Source organism: Furipterus horrens, unplaced genomic scaffold, assembly GCF_987537825.1.
Source record: "Furipterus horrens unplaced genomic scaffold, mFurHor1.1.pri manual_scaffold_13, whole genome shotgun sequence".
NCBI classification, from domain to species: domain Eukaryota; kingdom Metazoa; phylum Chordata; class Mammalia; order Chiroptera; family Furipteridae; genus Furipterus; species Furipterus horrens.
In genome coordinates, this window is record NW_028327183.1 from 44,677,909 (window position 1) to 44,702,406 (window position 24,498).

Below are 24,498 nucleotides of genomic sequence, written 5' to 3' on the forward strand. Positions count from 1 at the left end.
TTCTCAGAGCTACTGATCTCAAAATTCAGGACCAAGAAGGATCTTACAATGCAGTCAGGTTTGTTTGTTGGTTTGTTTGTATTCATTTTTGGAGAGAATATACTCACAGTTTCTCAGTTGTATGGAAGGACGTCCATGAATCCTTATCAAGGTGAGAAATATAGTTGCCTTTTAAATTTCTGCAAAGAAACACAGTTAATATCTTTAAATAGGCAGCAAAAGAATGAAGAGAGTAAAACAATCATGGCAACCTTACGGGGATTAATCAAATGCAGAAAATACCAGCTTTCTAATTCCCACAGCTGTCAGCCTTCCCAGTCTGCACAAATTAATAAAGACGTAATGTAGAGCCCCTGGCACAAACCATGAGGCATCTCCTCAGAACCTGAACTTCTTATCTTGGTTAGGTAATGCCAGTTAATTACTTTGAATGCATTTTCTCCAAAACCACTTGTGTCTAAAATGACTTCTTGTACAAACCAATGCAAAAATAATAATTCAACTGAAAAATGGCAAAAATTATTATCAGCAAATTAACATAAAGAAACCTTGTGCCAGGCCACAGCAAAACTTTGGGTCGGTGCCCTCTGTGGGAATCCTTCCAGGTGTTAGAAGGCTAAGGGCAATTAGAAATGAGAAGGACTGATATGGAAAGATCTCATAGACATATGTGACAGGGAAAAGCACAAATCACTGAGCAAGGAGTAAGGTATCACCTCTTTGGGGGAAAATTGAAAAACAAAAGAGAAGAAAAAAAGAGAGAGGTTGGAAGACTAGACCACACGCCAAAATGGTAACAGGAGTGGTGGAAAGTGCTGCGTGGGATTTTCACATTTATCCTGTGTGTTTCTGTGACATTAACACCAACACCAGCAACGCAGGGGGGCTGCGCCCATGAATTACAAGTGTTTAAGAGAAGCTGTGAAATTCCCGAGGTTCAGTCTCAACCACTAACTCCATGGGTGACTTTGAATCTTCACCTTTAGCTCTGTCCTCGTCCCTCAGCGACAACTTACCTGTCCAGTTTATATGCGCCTTTCCCAGGAAGGTGAGAAAAGTCAAACAGGTCCCTGTCTGTCCCTCTGCACAGTGGACACTTCCACCCAACCAGAACACTTCTGGTCGCTTTTGGCTCCCCAATAAAAAAAATGCCCAGTCTGAGCTCATCTCCTTCAAACTGGTTCTCCTCTCCAGCTGCTCTTTGTCCACCTCGTGCACCACTGTGGTCCTCCTCATCACCCAGGACAGAAACTTTACAGAGTCGTATTTGATTTTTATCTTTCCTGTACACCCCATTGCCCCACTCCAGCCAGTTACTACAGCCTGTCAGCTTTTCCTTTACACTGTTCCCAGGGTGTTCTTTCTCCTCCTATCACAATCACTCTTCTCGCTTTCCTGCTAGATTTTGCTCAAGTATTTTATTGGTCTCCCTGAATCAAGCTTTCCTCTTGAGATCGCTCTACATATGGAATCAAAATTAATCCTGTCTCTCTCACTTGAAAACATTCAGGGGCTCTCCCCAGTCTCAGTGCAACTTCCAAACTCCTAGAGCCAAAGTTTTTCATAATCATATTTTTCACCGCTTCCTAAACCAATTCTTGACAGCCCAGACTAGCCTAATGAGTCCTGATCATTCCTGCCGCCATGCCGTTGCCAAGACTGTACTCACTATGTTTCCTCTATGTAATAAACCACAGGTACCTTTAGGTTCCAGTTAAAGTTATAGCTTAGCCATGCAGCCTTCCGACTTCCACAGCCCAGTGACTACAGACTCTGCTGAATTATAGTACCTTTGGTCTGTATCTTTTTCAGTACTCAATTATATATCATCTCCCTTTTTAGTCACATTCCCTTTCTTCCCACCTGTCATTGTCATGTTTCACAGACAATGTCATACTTCTGAGGCTCCCACAGTACTTAGCCCTGGTTGGACACAAAATGGGTGATATATTTAGAAAGCCAGGTGGCAAATATGAGTTATGGGTATAACTGCATATATGTTAGGCACTGATATAAGTACTTTACACATATGAACTCATTTAAATATCACAACAATCCTATGAAATGGTAACTATCATAACCTTTACTCCTTTACTTTGCAGATGACGAAATTGAGTCCAAAAACTAATATATGGCATAACTGCATTCAAACCCGGGCACTCTGGCTCTAGAATCCCTTCTTTTAACCACTTTGTTGTATCACCACCAATGAGATGCAGAGAGGGCCACGAAGCTGTAAAGGAGGTGGCACAAAAGTGGGAGGAGAGTAGAGGTTAAGGAATAAAGTGATGGGGTAAAGAAAAATCAGTAAGGAAAAATACGTAGGAGGGAACAATAGTAGAAGGAGAAGGAAGATAAGGAATAGATGACAGACAAAATATAAAAACAGAAAGTCAGTCAGTGTGGGTCTGAGGAGCTGAGGAAGGCCCAGGAAGACCAGGAGGAGAAGGCTGGCAGGTCAGGCAGGTTGCGGAGAACAAAGGAAGAAAGGCACTTCTTACAGGACGGTGAAGGCGTCGTTGTACGAGTTGGGGTCTGGCACGGGCACTCTGTGGAGCTTCTGCGTTGGGCTGAGACCAGAACAAGACAGCGTTTTGTTCCTGCAGGTACAGAGCTCACACACGTGTGTGATGGCATTCTGTTCGGGCATTGGAGGCCCGGCCGCAGACGACACTGGGTGGTGAGCTCTGGGAGACTGCTGGTCCGAAGAGTGATCTGTTAGCTCAGACCAGGTTGGCTGCTGAGGCTGAACAGTCTCTGGCTGTGAAAGTGTTGCCTCAGGGTGTTTCGCAGGAGCCGTGGCCTGCCGGAGAGGTGTCGGACGTTCAGCCTTTGCAGTGGCTTCTGGCTTTACCGTGAGCTGGGGCTGAACAGTCTCCGGATGTGGTAGCGTCTCCTCAGGGTGTTTCAGGGGAGCTGCGGCCTGCTGCAGCGGTGTCGGACGCTCAGCCTCCAGAGTAGCGGCTGGCGTTACGGTGAGCTCCAGGTCCAAGTGTTGACCTGACACCTCAGGCCAGGGTGGCTGCTGGGGCCGAACAGTCTCCGGATGTGGTAGCGTCTCCTCAGGGTGTTTCGGAGGAGCTGCGGCCTGCTGCAGGGGTGTCAGACGCTCAGCCTCCACAGTAGCGGCTGGTGTTACGGTGAGCTCCAGGTCCAAGTGTTGACCTGACACCTCAGGCCAGGGTGGCTGCTGGGGCCGAACAGTCTCCGGATGTGGTAGCGTCGCCTCAGGGTGTTTCAGGGGAGCCGTGGCCTGCTGCAGGGGTGTCGGACGCTCAGCCTCCACAGTAGCGGCTGGTGTTACGGTGAGCTCCAGGTCCAAGTGTTGACCTGTTACCTCAGGCCGGGGTGGACGCTGAGGCCGAAGAGTCTCCGGATGTGGTAGCGTCGCCTCAGGGTGTTTCGGAGGAGCCGTGGCCTGCTGCAGGGGTGTCGGACGCTCAGCCTCCACAGTAGCGGCTGGCGTTACGGTGAGCTCCAGGTCCAAGTGTTGACCTGACACCTCAGGCCAGGGTGGACGCTGAGGCCGAAGAGTCTCCGGATGTGGTAGCGTCGCCTCAGGGTGTTTCGGAGGAGCCGTGGCCTGCTGCAGGGGTGTCGGACGCTCAGCCTCCACAGTAGCGGCTGGCGTTACGGTGAGCTCCAGGTCCAAGTGTTGACCTGACACCTCAGGCCAGGGTGGACGCTGAGGCCGAAGAGTCTCCGGATGTGGCAGTGTCTCCTCAGGGTGTTTCGGAGGAGCTGCAGTCTGCTGCGGGGCTGTAGCATCAACCTCCCACATATACTGGGATGAAGATGGTTTCAGCATTTCAATGGGCTTTGGAGGGGTCTCCTCCTTGCTTGCTGGTTCAACCACCTCTGCAGATTTTGCTAGATAAGCTGAGATCGCCTTCACAATTGCCAATAATTTCATTTCTTTAGGGGGCTGTGGTGGTATCACACCTGGCAACACTGGATTCTCAGCTTCACCTGAGCCCGTAGGTGAGACTGTCACCTTAACATGTTTATTAGCCTTGGGAGGCTGAACTGGAGACTTCTGCAGGCCCGTGGAAGGTTCGGCACCGTCCCGTGGGTCAACAGGCCATTGGAGCAGAGCTGAGCTCTCTTGCTCCGTCGTCCCTTCAGGAGGCTCTCCCGTCTCAGGGGCTTCTGGTTCCTGCGCTGGGATCTGCAGGGTTGGAGATGGTCACATTTCCTCAGGGTACACAGAGTTGGGCATGACAGGGTCCAGATCCAACTTCCTATCAGGAATTGGAGCTGCCTGGACCAGCAGCCACAACAGCTGCCATGGGAAAATGACCCACGGGGCCCAGAGGTGCAGCCCGGACATGCTGGCAGAGGTCCTGGCTACACAACTAGCAGCCCAGGGGAGCCGGGGCACAGCAAGTGACCCGGGATGGGGGGTTGGGGGCACAGTGAGCGACCCGGCGGAGCCGGGGCACGGTCAGTGATATGGGGCTGTCGGGGAACGCTATACAAAACAGGGAAATGAAGCACAGCGATGAGACCCAGACAACTGAGGTGCGGGCACACCCAGTGAGCGGGAGCCTACAACTGGCCGCAGTGTCACAATTGGCAGCTGTGTCACAATTGGCAGGTGTGTCACAGCTGGCAGCCGTGTCATGCACGTGGCCCTTAGCAACAAAGCACCCCTCATCCACCTCAGGTTCCAACCCTTATTTAGGCAACTGTATTAGTCTCAGGTGAGAGTACTGCAGGAGAGCGAGCCTTTCTCCCAGAATCCCCGGGGACCAAGGGGTCCTTTTCCCTGCAGAGGGGACAGCTCCCTCCTGACGGGCCTCCTCTCCCCCCTCAGTGAGGCAGAACTGGGCTGCACACCTGGGTGGCCCCGGACTCCAGCAGCCCAGGGGCGGTGGGATGCGGGTGTTAAAGAAGGTGGGAAGTTGCGGGGGCAGGGGTGCCTGCTGCAGAGCTTCCCAAGGGAGCTGCAGGGCCTGGCAATCCAGGACATTCCCAAGTGCTGGTCAGGCTCCTGCAACCTGAACTCCTTAAAGCTGAAATCTGAGTGACATTCGTCCTCCCTTTGGCCACACGGCTCTCAGAGAAGTAGCTGACCTACAAACTAAACACCAGTGTGGGTGGCCGGGAGGGGGACACACTTTATAGTTCTAAAATGTTGCCATTTGCTGGGAATTCTCAGAATCCATGTCTGATTCTTCACTGGCCACTCTGTTAGGTGGGGGCTACCACTGACTCAGGGATGACTCCAAAGTTTCTGCAGATGGGGTCTGAGAGTGAGCAATTCACTCTGGGAAACAGGGTCTGAAACCCAGAAAACAATGCTTTACAATGGTTGGGAAACGGTGCCCCTCCCACATGGCTCAGCACAGCCATTAATCTAGAAAAGCAATGACGGCCCTTTCAGAGTCTGCCCTGTGCGCGCACGTGGAGAAGACTCTCAGGTGCGAAAGCTGGCCCATTAAACCGTTTTCTTTTTCTTCAGACACTATAACTAGCACCCAATTTGCTTCCCTCACAGCCCTTTTTATATTCTATTTTATAAATTACTGTCTGGCACAACCTCTGGCCCATAAACTCCAAGAGAGAAGGGGCTGCATCTTATTCCCAGTGTCTAGCACACAGTACTGGTTTCCAAATCAAACTGATTCCAGGATTGGCCTCATGCAGCGATGACTCTCTTGCTAGAATTAGGTTTCTGAAAATTTAGCATCAGTATGGAATCCCTTCCTCACATAATTCAAAGGAAGACAGGCTTCTTCAAGCCCAGGACAACACCAGAGCTTTTGTTTCTGTAGCCATCAGAGGCTCCAAATTCAAAATTCCACAGAAGTATTCCCATCAGGCTCACACAAGTGAAATGCAAGAACTATTCTATTTCAACTATGAGTTAATTTTTCTTTAATTAGCGAATGCTTGATATCAAGGTGCTGTCAGTACTTTACTAAATACCTATTCTAAATAGGTTTCTAGACCAGCCTTCTCAAGGTACTGGCAACGTATGTCATAAAACCTATAGGCTGAAATAACTTTGAATTTTAACAAGAAAAATAAATAAAAGCCTTAGTCAGCCAAGTACCTCTAGCTTATGCAAAGCAAGATGATTTTGATTTTGTATTAACAAGTTGGCAGCCATACATACAGTAATGTCATCGGAGTACTTTACATACACATTTAAATTTTTCTCCAAAAAAGGAAAACACTTCATCTCCAGTGAATAAGCCTTTTTAAATCTATAATTTTAGAAAATTAAGCTAGTAACATCAGCCAATGTCTCTGCACCATCAACAGCTATATTAGCTGCAAAGAACTCCATAGATGACTAGAGGAATGAGTTATTTCTTATACTAGGAATTTACTATGTTAGTACTTAAACCATCATTCTAGTCTACAGAATAAATATAAAGTACCAAGAAAGTATATCAGTCTTTTAGCCTTGACACTACGCAGGAATCCAATCCACCAATCACATTTGTTTATGTGCTTTTGGAGTATCTTAAACCAGCCCTAGAATGTTTTACTTACAAAGCGTACACACATACACACATTTACCTGACAGCCTTCTTCCCAGCCTTTATTGTCTGGAAGTACATGTCACAAAAAAACAAAAACAAAAAACTAATGAAACTGGTGTTTAGCTTAGACAACTCACTCTCATGCACTGTTACTCAACTTGGCAAGTGGACATATTCTAAAAGTTGAGAACACGAAGTGTATTATCTTTTTATCTTAATCTTGAGGAATACTGTGTCTCACAAAGGTAGGCATCCAACAAGTTAACACCACATCCAATGAACAAAAATGCCTGGCAAGCAACATGAAATAGCAACTCAAAGCATACTAAGTCTGCTACTCAAAACATTCACAGGTCAAATTGCCTATAAAATCTAATTAGATAAAGTTTTAGTTTCCCAAATCCAAAATATTTAGAATTGTGGCACTCACAGAAGAATGGTCAAAACTTCATCTGTTACAAGTTATCACCTACTAACAATCATTTATCCAACCAGTCTTTGATGAGCACCTGCTACTGCTACACGCAAAACATTTTGCTAAAAATGTAGGGGACATAAATTAACATAAGGATGTAGAACCCTTAATTTCATATAAAGATAGGACAAGGTATATACAAGGTAGACTGAATGTCGTTAAGAAAAATAAGATGCCATGTGTGCCTTTTAAAGTAAACCCAACCACAAATTGTAATCTCAGTATATGCACAGCTAACAGTCCTAAATATTATTTGCTAGGCCTTCAAAGGGAAGTGAATGTTAGCTTCACACTCATGATCTCATCTAACCCTAATTACTTGCCAAAAGAAATAATACTATTGCGTTGGGTGGTCAGGTTTCAACATATGAATTTGAGGGAGAGGGACACAAACATTGGGCTGTAACATTTCAATTTTGGACTTCTATACACCCAAACTGTGAGAGAATAAATTTCTGTTGTTTAAGCCAAGTTTATGGTATTTTGTTACAGCAGTTTGAGGAAACTAATAGACTCCAACTACCCCTCAGGAATGGTTTTGAACTCCAGTGATTAGTGCGTATGAGAAATCTTCTCTCATCTCTTGATTAATAAAAAGTTAGCTCACACATCCGGCCAAGATGAAGGCATAGGTAGACACGCTTCACCTCCTTGCACAACCATAAGAAGGATCACAACTAACCTCAAAACAAAGAACAACCAGAACTGCCAGAAAATCAAACTGTATGGAGGTCTAACAACTAAGAATTTAAAGAATAAATACTCATCCAGCTGGGTAGGAGCGGCAGAAATGGGGAGTTGGGGTGAGAGGACACGGTGTGGCAGTGGCAAGGCAGCGGGAAGGCAGTGGTGGTGGCTGGTAGAAGGGGTGGTCCCACACTCACATGTGGTGGATAGAAGCTGGGAGGGACACCTGGGGAGTGATCCCAGCCCCAGGCCAGACCCTGAAGCCCAGGTTCGCAGCACTGGGAAAATAAAGCCTCATAGCTTCTGGCTGTGGAAACCAGTGGGTTTGGGGGTGCGCGGGAGAAGAAACCACCCACCTCTGTCTGTTCAGAGGGCCGCCACAGTCCTAGAAAGTACTCAGACCCACCTGCTCAGGGAACCACCACCAGGGCAACAGCTAGAGGGGCACCAGTCATATATGGAACGTGAGTGAAGTGACTGGAAACAGGACAAGTGCTGAGCAAGTAGCATTGTTCCATCTCAAACCCCTCCCCAACATACAACACCACAAAGCAGTGGAACAGGTTGCCCCACCCTGGTGACCACCTAACGCTCTGCCCTTCACAACGTAACAGGTACTCCAAGACAGGGCATTAAAGCAGCTCTACCTAATACACAGAAAAAAACACAGGGAGGCTGCCAAATTGAGTAAACAAAGAAATATGGCCCAAATGAAAGAACAGAGCAAAACTCCAGGCAAAGAACAAAAGAAAAAAAGATAGCCAACCTATCAGAAGCAGAATTCAAAACACTGGTGATAAGGATGCTCAGAGAATTCATTGAGCATGGCAAATAAATAAGGAAAGAAATGAAGGCTACACTAAGTGAAATAAAGAAAAATCTACAGTGAAGGGAAGGAAACCAGGGTTCAAATCAACGATTTGGAATGTAAGGGAGAAATAAACAGCCAATAGAGAGTCCCAAACAAGTTGGACCCAAAGAGGACCACACCAAGACACATCATAATTAAAATGCCAAAGGTGAAAGATAAAGAGAGAATCTTAAAAGCAGCAAAAGAGAAGATGAGAGTTTCCTGCAAAGGAGTTCCCATAAGACTATCAGCTGATTTCTCAAAAGAAACTTTGCAGGCAAGAAGGGACTGGCAAGAAGTATTCAAAGTGATGAAAAGCAAGGGCCTACAATCAAGATTCCTCTATCCAGCAAAGCTATCATTTAGAATGAAGAGCAGATAAAGTGCTTCCCAGACAAGGTAAAGTTAAAGGAGTTCATCATCACCAAGCCCTTATTATATAAAATGTTAAAGGGACTTATTTAAGAAAAAGATCAAAACTATGAACGGTAAAATGATAACAAACTCACAACTATCAACAACTGAATCTAAAAAGAGAAAAACAAAAACAAACTAAGCAAACAACCGGAACATGAATAGAATCATAGATACGTGGTTCATATGGAGGGTTATCAGCAGGGAGGGGGAAGAGGGAGAATGGGGGAAAAGGTGCAGCGATTAAGAAGAATAATTGGTAGATACAAAATAGACAGTGGGATGTTAAGAATATTAAAAGAAATGGAGAAGCCGAAGAACATAAGTGCATGACCTATGGACATGCACTAAGGTGGGTGATTGCTTGAGAGAAGGGGTGTACCAGGTGGAGGGAGGCAAAGGGAAAAAATTGGGACAACTCTAATAGCATAATTAAAATTGCTTTGAAATAATAAACGACTGAGGAACTTAAAAGAAAGTTAACTGAAAATGATATATACTTTGGAACTTTTCTTAATCTTTAGCAGATGAAGGAATTACTTACTACCTTTACAAATCAGCCAGATCACACAATTAACTCATAGTCTGGGGCTGGCAGAACAGAATCTGCATATTTTGAACCATGCCCCCAGGGAGTTGTGCTATTGGTAGGTGATCCCCAAACCACCAGAGAGGAGGAACTTGAAGAGCCCCAGATGAGGTCAGTTAATTTTAAAACATAAATAAAATTTATTACATATCACATACCACGAATGCAAAAATGATGCAATTAATCAAATCAATTATTTTCTAGGGATCTGTTAGGCAGGATAGCCAATCAAGGCAGGGAGTGGGAGGGAGACATGGCTCACCCACTAACTCCGCAGTCCCGAGTCTGGTCCAGTAAGATTGCCAGGTGTTCCGAAAATCTCAAGGAAAAAAACATGAGAGCGCAGGAGGGGAGCCCTTGAAATTCTTTCTGTATCGTTCCCACTATCTGGAAAAGGCTTTTAAACTGTATATTAATCCCCAGGTCTGAAGATGGGACGAGGAGGGGAAACCTAGAAACTGGCTACGAGCAGAAAACCCCTAAAACCCCGACAGGCAGTACACTCAGACTAGCTGGGTGCCCGCTTGCAGCTTTGTGCTCAAGTGTATTTCATAAATGAACTTGCTATCCACTACACACGTTGTCTCTCGCCTGAATTCTTGAGAGTGAGACAAGAACAGAGGAGGGGGACCCCCCCCAACTATATTCCCTATACTGTACTTTATAACACCATGACTATTTTTATAACTGCCAATTTGCACTTTTTAAAAAATTATTTATTTATTAATTGATTGATTGATTTTTAGGGAGAGGGGAAGAGAGGGAAGAAAGAGAGAGAAACATCACTGTGTGGTTGCCTCTCATGCACCCACAACTGTGCACCTGGCCTGCAACCCAGGCATGTGCCCTGACTGCGAATCAAACTGACCACCCTTTGGTTCACAGGCTGGCACTCAATCCACTGAGCCACACCAGCCAGAGCTAATTTGCACTTATTAATCAAAACTTACATAACTGCTTTAAACTATTAGTAAGACATATTATGCGAATGTTATATTTCATATATATTAAGACTAAAATCTCCAATTTTATTTGCCCAGCATTTCAGAATCAATGTGTTTAGGAAAATATAAACAATTACACTAAAACTTTGGTATGTTAACTCATTTTGCACATTTATCTAATCGGTGATATATCAGTGTTACCAGGTTGATGCTCGTGAAAGTTATCCTAGATTAATAAGATCTGTATCACTTAAAAGTTGTTTCACAGTATTGGAATTTTTAAAGAACAAAGTGTGTAATATTTTGGATTGAAAAGATTTAACTCAGATAGCACTCATTTAAAATAAGGTATTTCAGCAGTCCAAGAATAAAATGGTAAAAAAATAAAAAATAAAAAAGAAGAAGAATCTAACTCAGGTAACAAAACTGTAAACCAAACAACAGGGCTTGTTTCAAGATAATTTCAGGAGCAGCATCTTAAGGAAAATCCCAGTTGAAACATAATTTTAGCAGTAACAAAGTTCTGACTCAACACGATTATGCAACATTTAGTTTTGATAGAAACATGTTTTATTATGGACGGTGAAACAGGCACAAGAGAAAACAGGTACCAACCATATATTTTAAGTCCTTTTCTGGAATGACCAATGTTTATTAGAAAGTTGTAGCCTCATCGACAATAACTATCAATGATATCATGAAACAGTAGAACAATTATTGTCCGAATACTGAGCTTCTGTAACCAAAACCCACTGTGGGTTCAAGAAAACGCTGTATACACATACCAAATCAATAACTCCACATACACCGAAAACAAAAACCAGCTCAAGTCTAGAAATGAACTGGCTGGAACACACTTACTGTGCTACTGCTTTAAGAATCCCTTGTAACTCATTATGTGCACGTTTTCCTTCGGAGGCAAACACGGTCCTCTCTCTGTCACGTATGCATAAGGAAATCTCAACACCCAGAGGCCTTCTGGTGGGAGAGTGATTTCTTGTTTTCCTGGGTAGAATACTGGACGTGGTGGTGGGCCTGGTTGTACCTGAAAAACAGATAATATAATAATTTTTTTCATTTTTCAATAAGAAACACCTGAAAGGTAAACACCTAAACAATAGGATTGTAGGTAATGGGTGCACTCATAATTTTAATCATATCTAATACGTCATTAATGAGGCTCAAATATTATCCTGCTTTTCTACAAATTTTAACTTCAAGTTCTGCCTCAACCAACTGATGTGAATTGATGGCATGAACTGATTAACACACAATTTACTTTTCGAGAAAAAGAATATTAGGTATAAAAAGTATTTAAAATTAAGGCCTGCTTAATTAATTACTTTGCTATTATCCTGTACTTTTTAAAAATAATCAAAACAAGCATCAGGCCCCGGCCAGGTGGCTCAGTCAGTGCTGTCCCAACACGCCAAGGCTGCGGGCTTGACCTCCGGTCAGGACACACGAGAAGCAAACAATCAATTAATACACCAACAAGTGGAACAACAAATCAGTGTTCCTCCCCCTCTAAAATCAATAAATAAAATTAAGAAAAAAAAAATAACCCAAACACTAGCAACAGTATTTTTGTTGCTGAAGACAGAAAGGACCAATTTCCTACCTGAGGCATTAGTATGATCTGCAAAGGAGCATGAGGGACCACAACAAAAAGCCCCGTAAGTTGAGCATAACGTGGTTTTACCCTCCGCCCTGAGACAATGACAGCATGTATAAGGGCAGATCACCATTCAGGGCTTTCACAGCTGATTCCTTTGGTCCACTTCCTAGTACTTTCACTACTTTGTCAGGCCCTGAGCACATAAACCTCTGACCTCGACAGTCTTCATATTCAAAGCCAACAGACGCTCGAGCCGTGTCATCTCGCCGACCTCCTCTTCCCATTATAACTGCACTTCTCTTTCCAGAAAAAGCTTTATTTGGAGCATGACGGAGTTGCCTCCAACACCCTAGGCTCGGCTGGAAACTGCTCTGTCCAGCAGAGGCTTCGTGACCATGGTGGGACAAATCTATCCAGGACACTGTATTTTGTCTGGGGGATAAGGGAGGCGGCTGTTCCCTCTAGTGGAGGAAGTGCGAGTTCTCCGTTCCCTCATGCTTTTTACTGAGAAGGGTATGCATGGGAGATACAAGGTCAAAATTTATGAATCATCAATAGCTTTTAGGCACTTGGATTACAGTTGACAATAACAGATTACAAGTACCAGTACACAGGGCACAGTGACCAGTCTGTGTCAGGGTCTGTTAAACACCTTGACGCCACACTGGCACTAGGTGCAAGGTTTCATACATTCCTTGCTAGAGATGGTTTATACTTAACTAAGAGACAAGAAAAGCAGAGCAAGTTCTAAAGCATAATAAGCATTCTTTAAATCCAATTCCCACGGAAACCCTCTGAGTGGCTTTCAGTTATGTCTCCTGCGCAGCCTTTTGCTGAGACTTAAAGACAAACTGGGCGGGGGGGGGGGGGGGGGGGTAAATCAGGCTGATGGTCGGGGCTACAATTCCCTAAACCACAAGGAGCGGTTCCCCACAGGAGCAGGCCAAGAATTTGTGTCTAAGTCTCCTTCATCTTCGGCTCTGGTCCTGATGACAATGTCCCAAAGCATAAGAGAGTTCGCTCCTGGAGTGAAGCCCTGTTTGCCTAAACCTGTATGAAAGTTGAAAGACTTAGCAAGGCCTAGTTTAACCAAAAACCGGATTGAGAATTTGGGTAGCAGACCTTTAGGGCAGTTTGAATGAAGCATGTCTGGGAGATACTCAACTGTGGATGCCTGTCGATCAACCGATTGGAGTTTGGTCTCTTCTCAGTTTTTACTTCTCTTTGACCATGAACTTCTGGATTTATTTCCCCCTGCTTATGGATAAACCGGATAGGTATCTAAATTATCTGTGGATTGGCCTAAACTCAAAGCTAAACCCAGGCTTGTGCTCCCTCCTTGGGTCTGAGGTTCTTTTTCTTTAAGTTTGTCAGCTCCTGCATCTGGAGGGACAGAAGATTCATTTTTGGCAGGTGCAGGATCTGGAGTACTTAGTTCAAATATTGGGAAATTGATACGATCCAATTTTCCATAACATTTTTCTTCCAGAAGCTATAAAGGAAGAAGTGGGCGGGGGGAAGGAGGGGTGCTATGAGTTTTTCATTTAAAATAACACAAAAAATTTTTCATTCAAAGAAGATCAACAATTAATGAGTAAGCAAAGAAGTACATGTCAAGAACTTTCCCTTGTTTACATATCACACGGCGGTCACTTTTATTTTTCTAGATATTTTACCTCTGAAAATATGATTTTACTCAATTGGTAGTTAACAGAAAAGAAAAAGAAAAGAAAAAGAAACAAGAAAACAATCCAGCCCACCTGATAAAAGTCAGCTGCCTTGACATCAGAGGGCTCATCGCGAGGTGCTTGTCTCCTCCCGCAGGCACAGGCACCAGTGGGTCGAGCGCGGCCACCGTGACACAGCACAGGAGGGTTCCTTCCAGCCTCTGGTTTTCTCCTGGAAAAAGTAAGTCACTAATAATTTCACACGCACAACGCAGAGTCAAATTTATTTTGCATTCTTTAGCTTCTAACCCCCAAATTTCTCCAAACAATATTTTGGAAATAAGGAAAAAAGAGAACAAACAAACAAACCCAAACACCGAACCTTGACTAAATACACATAAGAGAAACAAGTGACAATACATTAGGCTTCCTAAATAAATTTTATCATTATGGTGACCTTACACTTCATTATATTCATTTTAGTTCAACAGAAACGACAATATGAAAATTTTAGTATGAAATTTCCGGAACTGTCTTCTTTAACTAAGCCCTCAGGGCTCGCTCTCTAAATGCCCTGGTAGTGCTCTCAGGGAAGAGCCTCTGCATTTGTTAGATGTAGTACATCTCTCAGAAAAGGAGAGTACGTTTGATCATGAAGGACTCATGGGACAGCTTTCCGTCAGTCCAAAGCCCTACATGCCAGACAAGTAAGTTGGGAATCAGCAAATATCGGAATGTTGTTGAGAGAGGAGAAAAATAACCCCAACTTAAACCTGATTGGCCACACAACAAAAGGAGAAAAGGTATGTTTTTAAAGGGCGTTACTCAGAACATTCCATTGTGTGAAACAGAGCAACTGTATTTAGGATGATTCCCTTGATCCCCAGGGGCCCGTTGCCAGGTACCGAAGAAAAACCAAGGCTGGAAGACCCCACTCAGTTACACTCTGCAGATCTTCTGCGATTCCTCCCGTTCATGGTCCCCATCCTGCATGGTCTGCATCCCATGGTCTGCATCTGCTCAGATGCAGAATTGTTACAGAACCCCTGGGCTGCTCCAATTGAAACACAACCCACGGGCTCTTTACTTAGGGGCCCGATTGCCCGCCGCCAGAATTGTAACTCTCAACACCAGAGTTTAGTGAAAAGAAAAAGAATTGTTTATTTAATGGTTATATAGGTTTAGTTATTTGTGGATTTCTGTTGTTAAGTCTTATGTTCTTTAAAACACCCATAAACACATATCCTGCCTCCCCGCTACCAAACCAGGCTAGTTTTAGGAAAGTCAGAGAAACCGTTTTCCTACTTTCCAAACACAGTTCAGCTTTACCAGTAGCTGCCAATCATTCAATTCTGATTGGGGAGACCTTGTCTGTGTTATGGGGTCCACCAGCTTTTAATCCAGAACCTCATGGATTCTCAGCCTCCTTGTAAACTGCATAGTTAGTCCTTTGTAATCCACATGGATATCCTTCCTTTTCAAAGCAGCAAGGTACGTCCCTTCCTTAAAACTGCATCGGCAGTCCCAGTGAAATTCACATGGCCAGCCTGTCCCCAGTTAAATCCGCAGTCAGCCTCAGTTAAAATGTCTGCCGCTTATTTTTAAATCCCTGACTACGTCCTCTGATGCAGTAGGTGCGGTAACCAGTTCTGACCATTCACAGAACCTCACGCAGGCTGTGTGTGCTTTCTCCATAGCATCCCCTGGTCCAAGTCCCCTCCCAACTAGCTGAGGCTTTGGATGCATTAAAGCCATTTTGCATAAGAAAGACACTAGCCACCAGCCTCAGGCATGTGGAGGCATTCTGAAAGCTGCTTCCTTCTCCCCATCCCCCAGCCACAAGCTCTGGGGATTTTTGGAGCACCCCTGTTTCTGTAACAGAGGGAGCACAAGGCTTCTTCTCTCCACGTCTTTGTGTGCTCGTGTTCTTGCTACCATCACGGGTGAGCGTGATTAAAACCCACGGCTAACAGGTCTTCATCTGCACATGCCCTTCTCCACTTACCCACCGAATCATTAGCTTGGCCATTGCTTCCACACATCCCAGCCCCCATAACAGAAGGCTCTACACAGAAAAATAACTCTTGCTCTGTGCTTAAATTTAGGCACGCATCTGGAATGTAGGTGGGTTAAGAGACTTGGCAGGTTGTATGCCACTGTGGAATGTTCTATGCATCTATGCAGTAATACTTTGGGGTCCTAAAGTACAGAAGGGAAAAGGCAACTGTTGTCAGATGCCTACTTTCCTTTCCTTCCCTGTTTTTTCTTACATTTTCAGCTTTACTTGGGGAACCATCCAAAGCTTCTGACTGCATGAAGGTCAAGTGTGACATCATGCAACTGGGTTTCCATTCCAGAAGAATGACAAGTACTGCTGGTGAAGCTGAGGGTCAGAGAAGGAACTGAGTGTCCCCAAAAGGGGAGCTTGTGGAGCCCCAAACTGAAAGTGAGAGATCTGGGTACTAGGTGACTGCGAGAAACTCTCACAATAAAAACCGGGACACAGGACTTGAGCAGCAAAGCGAGGCGTTTATTCAGGAGTCTGCAGAGCTGGGCGCACCCTCACAGCCAGGAGAATGTGCGCGCCAAGTAGACAAAGGAACCTGGTTTTATAGTCTTAGCTTCCCCACCCTCAAGTGAAATTGATTAGCTTCCCCACCCCTCTCCTTCTTCCCCTTTTCTCCTTGACTGGTTACTCCCAAGTTACTATCTAACCCGATTATCTAACTGCCCCTATTGTGATCTGTAAATATGCTAATACTGTCAACTCCCTTCTCAGAGACCCTTTAATTACATTTGCCCTTTGTTATTACTGATTTTCTACTGGTTTGGGAGTCACTATTTCCTTGTTTCCTACAACAGCACTTAACACTCTCTAATCTTGTTTTTACTCTCCTGTTATAAGGAGATTAAAAAGCCTGCTCTGCCCGCCTTTGGGGTAGAAGGGAGTAATATAATGGGCCAAAAAATTGTTTTGTAAAATGGGCCACACTCTCTTTATATAAGTAGTGTAACAGAACCCCTGGGCTGCTCCAATTGAAACAGAACCCAGGGGCTGTTTAGTTCGGGGCCCGATTGCCCGCCGCCAGAATTATAACTCTCAGCACCAGAGTTTGGTGAAAAGAAAAAGAATTGTTTATTTACACATAGTCCTGCCTCCCTCTCTCAGACCTGGCCAGTCTTAGGAAAGTCAGAAACACCATTTCCCTACTTCCTAGGCACAGTTCAGCTTTACCAGTAGCTGCCAATCACTCAGATCTGATTGGGGAGGTCCTTTCTGTGCTGTGGTGCCTCCAGCTCTCAATGCAGAACCATCTGGATTCTCAGCCTCCTTGTAAACTGCCTTCTTCCTGTAAACCGCATGGATCTCCTCTCCTCAAAACCACATGGCAAGAGCTTCTTCTTAAAGCACCCTGAAGACCCCTGCTCCTCCAAGCCACATGGAGGGAGCCCACGAGAGCCAGAGCCAGCCAGAGCCAGAACGAGAGAGCCCCAGAGAGCCAGAGAGCGCCAGCCTCAGAGCCCCAGCAAAAATGTCCACAGCTTCTTCTCTCTTCCTCACTGCCTCCTCTCCCTCACTGCATCCTTTCACCCAGTGGGTGTTGCAAACAGTTTTGACCATTCACAGAACCCTACGTAGGCTCGGTCTGCTTCTTCCGTACCAGCCCACAGTCCAAGACCCCTCCCATCTTCCTGAGCCTTGGAAGTAAAGCGGATCTTTGCAACTATGTTTCCAGCCACTAGCTCCAGGCATGCAAGGGCATCCTGAAAGCTGTTTCCTGCTCCCTATCTCCCAGCCGCAAACTCTGGGGTTTGTTTTTGGACTCCCCTGTTTCTGTAACAGCAGCACAGCCTTATTATGTATGACACGCCCCAGATCACTGCCAGAGACCCATATTCACGCTATCTGGGCATGAAAGCACATTTTGGAAGTTATCAAATAGGTGCCAATAAGCCTAATTTGGAGAAAAATACTTAAAAGCACCCAAGTGTTTGGTGGATAAAAAACCGTGAGCTTCAGAGCAAGTTCAGAGCTGGACAGTCTAAGAATACAAGAGGCCTCCCACCCATTAGAAGGATTTGGTAGTAGCTCCTGCTAATGAAACCAGAAACTCTCAGTTTCCAAATAAAATGTTCATAAAACAGCGTCACTCATACTTTTTATAAAATTGCAAAAACAAACAAAATAAACATATATCTCTACCTGGCCAACGAGGCAAAGGACAAATGAGACCTAATGCATCCAAAACCAGTTTATAAACTGTGACATTAATCAACAAGTTTTCATTTGGAAGCAAAGCCACTGTGGCACCAAAACAACCACAGACAATTCTTAAACAATCGACTGTGGCTGTGTTCCAATAACACCGAAGTCTTAATTTCATATCATTTTCACGTGTCACAAAAGGTTAGTCTTTTGACTTTTTCCCCAACTATTACAAGTTGTGAAACCATTCTTAGTTCATGAGACCTAGAAAAACAATTTGCTGACCCCTGGCTTAGAGCACACACAGCCAATGAAGTGAGCAGGGGTATAACAGGACTTCAGTAACGATGTCTCTAAAGGAAAAAAAAAAAACAGGAAATAGATAAATCACCTAGTATGTCTGTCCATTCTAGAGAAGTTGACTATACTTTTGTAAAGTTGGGACCAAATTACTGCTAAGTGCTTTAAAAATAAGCACTAAACATGTTTAAGAAGTCCTGGCTGGTGTGGCTCAGTGGATTGAGTGACGGCCTCTGAACCAAAAGGTCGCCGGTTCAATTCCCAGTCAGGGCACATGCCTGGGTTGCAAGCTCAGTCCCCAGTTGTGGGTGTGCGAGAGGCAGCCCATCAATGTATCTCTCACACATGCATGTTTCTCTCCCTCTCTCCCTCCCTCCCCCTCTCGCTAAAAGTAAATAAATAAAATCTAAAAAAAAGAAATGGTTAGGAAAAGGGTTGTACAACGAAACAATGTAGTCATGTATACTTCATGTTCCACTGTTACACGGTATTTAATACTGTTAGTGTTACAGAACCCCTGGGCTGCTCCAGTTGAAAACAAACCCATGGGCTCTTTAGTTAGGGGCCCGATTGCCCGCCGCCAAAATTATAACTCTCAATACCAGAGTTTGGTGAAAAGAAAAAGAATTGTTTATTTAACAGTTATATAGATTTAGTTATTTGCGGATTTCTGTTATTAAGTCTTATGCTCTTTAAAACACCCACAAACACATATCCTTGCCTCCCCTCCTTCCAAACCAGGCTAGTTTTAGGAAAGTCACAGAAACCGTTTCCCTACTTTCCAAACACAGTTCAGCTTTACCAGCAGCTGCCAATCATTCAATCCTGATTGGGGAGGTCCTTTCTGTGCTGTGGTGCCCTCCAGTTCCCAATGCAGGACCGCCTGGATTCTCAGCCTCCTTGCAAACTGCCTTCTTCCTGCAAACCGCATGGATCTTCTCTCCTCAAAACTGCATGGCGAGAGCCTCTTAAAGCAGCCTGGAGACCCCTTCTCCAAGCCACATGGAGAAGGCCCCTTCACCAAGCCACGTGGAGGGAGCACACGAGAGAGCGAGAGCGAGCGCGAGCGCGCAAGTGAGAGAGTCAGAGCGCCAGAGCCAGAGCGCGAGAGCCCGAGTCAGAGAGCGAGAGTCTCAGAGAGCACGAGCGAGAGCCAGAGAGAGTCCCAGAGTGCCAGAGCGAGAGCCAGAGCGCCAGTGAGAGCCAGAGCCCAAAAGAGAGCTTGAGAGAGTCTCAGCTAAAATGTCTGCAGCTGCTTATATATCCCTGACTGCGTCATCTGACGCAGTGGGCGTTGCAAACAGTTCTGACCATTCACAGACCCTTACGTAGGCTCTGTGTGCTTTCCATACCGTCCCCTGGTTCAAGACTCCTCCCATCTGCCTGAGGCTTTGGATGAATTAAATCCATTTGCATAAGAAAGACAGCAGCCACCAGCCTCAGGCATGTGGAAGCATTTGAAAAGCTGCTTACTTCTCCCCATCCCCCAGCAGCAAACTCTGGGGATTTTTGGACTCCCCTGTTTCTGTAACATTAGCACTGAATGTTTATTCAAAAATGATGATACAGGTATTTTGAGTAAAAAGAGATAGTAGTCCGTTGTTGTCTAAATCTATGTCTAAAATTGAAAAAGAAAGAGAGAGAAAGGGAGAGAAACAATATTATAAACATGTTATGTAGAAGCATGGAGGTAAATGCCAGGGAGAATTACAAGAGTGGGTAGTGTTGCCTTTGGCAGGTGGGAGTCAGGGTTATAGGGAGAGAATTCAGAGGACTGCCATTTTTTCTTTGTTTCCCACTATAACAAGCTTTGTATTAGTAGTCGAAGTTAACTTTTCGGATACATCATTAGCTTGAAAAATGGAATACCACCATTCTGGAACTGGGCCATCTCTTTCTAGCTCTTTCCTGGTGGTTGTTCCAGTGCCCATGCACTCAAATTTCTGAAAAGTTCTACAAAAGCTGATGTATATCATTCTGGAGATTATTTTTCAATGAAAAAAAAAATCTAGGAACTAAATAATCTTTTCTCCTCTTCTCTGGCTGTGTGCGTATGATTGTGAGAGAGAGAGAGAGAGAGAGAGAGAGAGAGAGAGAGAGAGAGTGAGAGAGAACCTGGACAAACAGAAAAAGCTCTAAGGCTCTAATGTGTTTTATTGGAACCCAAAGTGCTCTCACCTCTGACCCGCTCTGGTCCACTCCTCTGAGCCCCACCCCCACCCCCTCCAGCCTGCTGCTGGGGGCACTGAGGAAAAGTCAGAAGCATTAGCCTGGTGTCAAGTAGCACTGCCATCCACATTCTAGGAGAGTCAATTGCAATTAACAGGGCCATTCAGAAAGGCAGGTTCAGGCCAGACAAAGGGAGCACAGCCAGATCTTATCAGAACGGAAGGCCAGCAGGTTAGGTCTTTCCAAGGCTGTTTGCACAGGGGAAAAAAAAAAAGGAACGGAAAAAAAAAGAAGGAAGGAAGGAAGGAAGGAAGGCAGGCAGGAAGGAAGGAAGGAAGGAAGGAAGGAAGGAAGGAAGGAAGAAAAAGAAAAGCTGGTGGGAGAAGGGCTGGGTAGGAGGAAAGCTGAGCCAAGAGAGGAGGCAGGGACAGAATGAGGCAATGGGCCAGGAGGTTTAAACATGCAGAGAGAGACTCCTGAGCCCACCCCTCGGGTTCAGATCCTGACTTTGCCCCTGGCTGCTGAGGCCAGGTGGGCAGGGCACTAACCCTCCAGGCCTTGGTTGGCTTACCTATAAAATGGGAAGAGCAACAGTGCCTTCCTGTTTGTGAAATGACGTCTGCCAAGGGCTCTCTTTCAAGTGTCTGGCTTCTTTCAGTCAACAGTATGCCTCACTCTCGGACTTTATAATGGGTATATAAGTAGCACCTCTGCTCACTTGTCTTGGGCTCCCATTGTGTGCTGGGCTCAAGAGCAATCCTCATGTTTAATCCTCACTGCAAACTCGGCAGATGGGAATCATTATTCTAGTTTTACTGATGAGGAAATGTGAGCAGAGGGAGGGATTAAGTGACTGAGGGCAAAATCCCGAGGCTGGGAATTAGCATACTGGGATCACGGGTTCAAGTGTTTGGACTCCAAAATCCATATTCTTTCCTCTTGGCCAATTTGCTTTTGACTCTTGACTCTGGGGTTGGGAATAATTCACATAAAGCCCTTCTTACAGTGCCTGACATGCTGTACATGGCAATAAATATTAGCTGTGGTGATGATGAAGATAAAGGGGATAATGATAATTACGTAGGGCCTTGTATTAATTTTGGGAAAGCAGGATAGAACAAGACAGACATAGTCCTGGGCCTCATGGATCTTAGAGCTTATATCCTGGTGTGAAGGATATATATAATAAACACATAAATAACTCCATAATGATAAATTCTGACTAGGAAGGGAAGGGATGGGTTGCTTTGGGCCATGGCGCATGGTGAGGCTTAGACAACATTTTTCTTTTTGAAATGTTGGAGAACAAGAAGGCCGGAGACCTTCAGCAATGTCACATAGCAGTTATTGAAGACGCCTAAAATATTCCCCCAAATAGGTATGCAATGCTAACCAGCTTTGCTCTAATAAAGCTCTTCGCCTGAGAGGCTCAATTACATCTGCAGTGGACTCTTCAGAAAGAAGCATTTAAAAGGCAGCTTCGTCCTTGACTCTTGATTCTGCATGTCAGAAGCACTTAACTCAAAAACCTCTGGATTACCAACACCAATCAAGGCATCTGCTCCTGGGCCAGACCACCCACTGCCTGCTGCTCTGACACTGAAGGCACTTGTATTATCATTATGTTATCATTGAGAAGGAAAACTCTGACTCCAAAAAACCTCCGCTGCCTTGCGGCATACCTCTTCAGGGGAAAGGCTAAGGGAGTAAACCCCGACAGAAAATCCGGAGCCGGAGTCCCTAAGGCGGTTTGATGTTGTAGTCAACACCGGCAACTCCTGCGGCGCACCTGAACCCAAGCTGTATCGACTCCGTCTTTCCCTTGGACCCTTCAGCTGCGAAGAGAGGGGGGGTCTGCTGCATGGGCAACAGCAGACCCTCCATATTACCCTGCCCAGGCTCTGTAGCTTCAGTGTCATCACAAGATGTCGATTCAACACGGGAGGAGACAGATACCATGTCACTCCCGAGTCGGACTGCACAGCCATTCTCGGCGGTGCAGATAGACTCTTAAGAAGCTACACCATCGTCTCTCGAGACGGACGGCTGCCGACGACATTGAGTCAATTGCAGCTTGGGAAGATGAGCTCAGGGGCCCTGATATTTCCAGGCCTCCTTTCAAGGAATCGCTGCCAAGTACCTCTTCCCAGGAAACCTGCAATCTATATTTCATTTTATGACCTGAGATTCTGCTTCAGAAAAAAACAAACACAAAACTCCCCTTAATGGATTCATTGTGATTCCAAATTCCGTTGAAGATGCTAGAAGAGCATCTCATCTTACACCAACTAGGCTAGGTTCTGTCGTGGCTGCACAAAGCTGAATACTGTCAGAATTACTCTTGATGTGCTGAAATTTCCTTTGGAGCTGCCTCAGCAGGGTCAAGAGAGCCAGCTGTTGCTCCAGCACCAGCTTGGCCTTGGTCCTTTGGTTAAACCACCAGGTAAAGCAGCTGCCTGGGTTTACAGACCAGGCCATTACAGAATATACACCTTTAAACATTTCACATGACAAGAGGCTCCCTCTAAGAGACTTGCAAGGACAAAGACTTCAAAGAACAGAAGATTTTGCATGTTCTTCAAGCCCTGCTGTGCTTGTCTAAAGTTGCAATGGAGTAGGTTAAATGTGTGCAGGATGGCACGCACTGAGCTTCTGCCTAAGATTGTGGATCTCCATGGTGAGGTTCTTCTTTTCAGCATCTCCACGTCCACAGAACTGGCAGAGCAACAATGCACAGTGGGTTCCCATTCAACGTCAATGACATGTCCTCTCCTAACTGACCCACCAAGTAAGAGGTTACCAGGACATTTTGTAATAAGGGAAGAGATAAGAATCCTTGGGTGGAAGTAGCTGGGAGCCACAGTTTAGCTCAGTTTGGTGAAGTCATTTCTAATATCTATAACTTTGCATAGTAACAACTTTACTACTGAGCATGGCTCATCAGTCATCTACTAGCAATGATGTGATAATATCAGGCTAAGATTAGACAAATCAGCCACCAATGAACCAATGACATTTTTGTGAAGTTGTCGTTGGACAATAAAGAATTAGAAATGCAAAAACTGCATATAGTTTTTATTGAAACTAAATACTGGGGACCCGGCCCGCAACCCAGGCCTGTGCCCTGGCTGAGAATCAAACCAGCGACCACTCAGTTCACAGGCCAGCGTTCAATCCACTGAGCCACACCAGCCAGGGCAGGGCAGATCTATCTTGATACAAAGCTTGGTACTCTCCAGGGATTTTAGCAGTGTTGTATATATAGGAGCCTATTAACGTTTTTGTTTAAATAAATGCACAGTTTTCACGTTAATGTCTATTTTATTAACTAACATTAAGCATTAAAGTATCAACTCTATAAAATATCTAAAAACTTTTCATTTGTATTTTAATACTCACTTTTTAAATTGTGATAATTTATAGGTAATTCAAGAAGTTGATTAGTGTTAAGCACTCATTCAAAATCATTAAAAAATTACTTCAGAAAAAAGGTACACATAAACTCAAACAATCTCAACTTTTAATGGGGATACTTAACTGTTTTATCCAACTGATTATAATTTTTCAATTTCAATTTGACAATAAAATTTCATGTTATTAACCTTTATACTTCGATAAATTTGAAGATGACTTTTCCTTTCTTTTCCCAAATAAAGCCATCCAGAACTTTGAATTGGCAGGATATACAGGGCTGTATTTCAGTGTATTCTAAATAAGTATGGTTTTCTAGCAGATGGCTGACATTTTTGTACAAATGACTGCACTAAAACTGTGATTTTTCTCTTGTTGACAGTTCCAACAAAAAAGAAAACATTACAGTAAAAGTATACTTGGAGAAACTATGTTTAGAACTACAGACTATATTTATATTTTGAGATAAGCCAGTAAGACCCTAATTTGTCAACATTATTTATGAGTTAACTTCTGCACTTAAAGAAATTCTAAATTCAAGTCAGGAGTGTAATTTAAATTCTGAGTGTGGAAAAGGATGGTAAAGCACAAGTCCAACAAGGCCAAGGTTAAATGCGTGACTCTAGGTAGGCCAATAAGTCACATACCATGCACACACTGATTTCACAGGACA

General features: G+C 44.6%; 1 protein-coding gene and 1 pseudogene across 1 annotated transcript in view; both read right to left on the reverse strand.

Moving 5' to 3' along the window:
* ELSPBP1 (epididymal sperm binding protein 1) overlaps positions 1-24,498 on the reverse strand; it is a 223,699-nt gene that overhangs the window by 180,728 nt on the left and 18,473 nt on the right. The window lies entirely within an intron of this gene.
* Positions 117-14,619, reverse strand: LOC149994907 (nonsense-mediated mRNA decay factor SMG8-like; annotated as a pseudogene).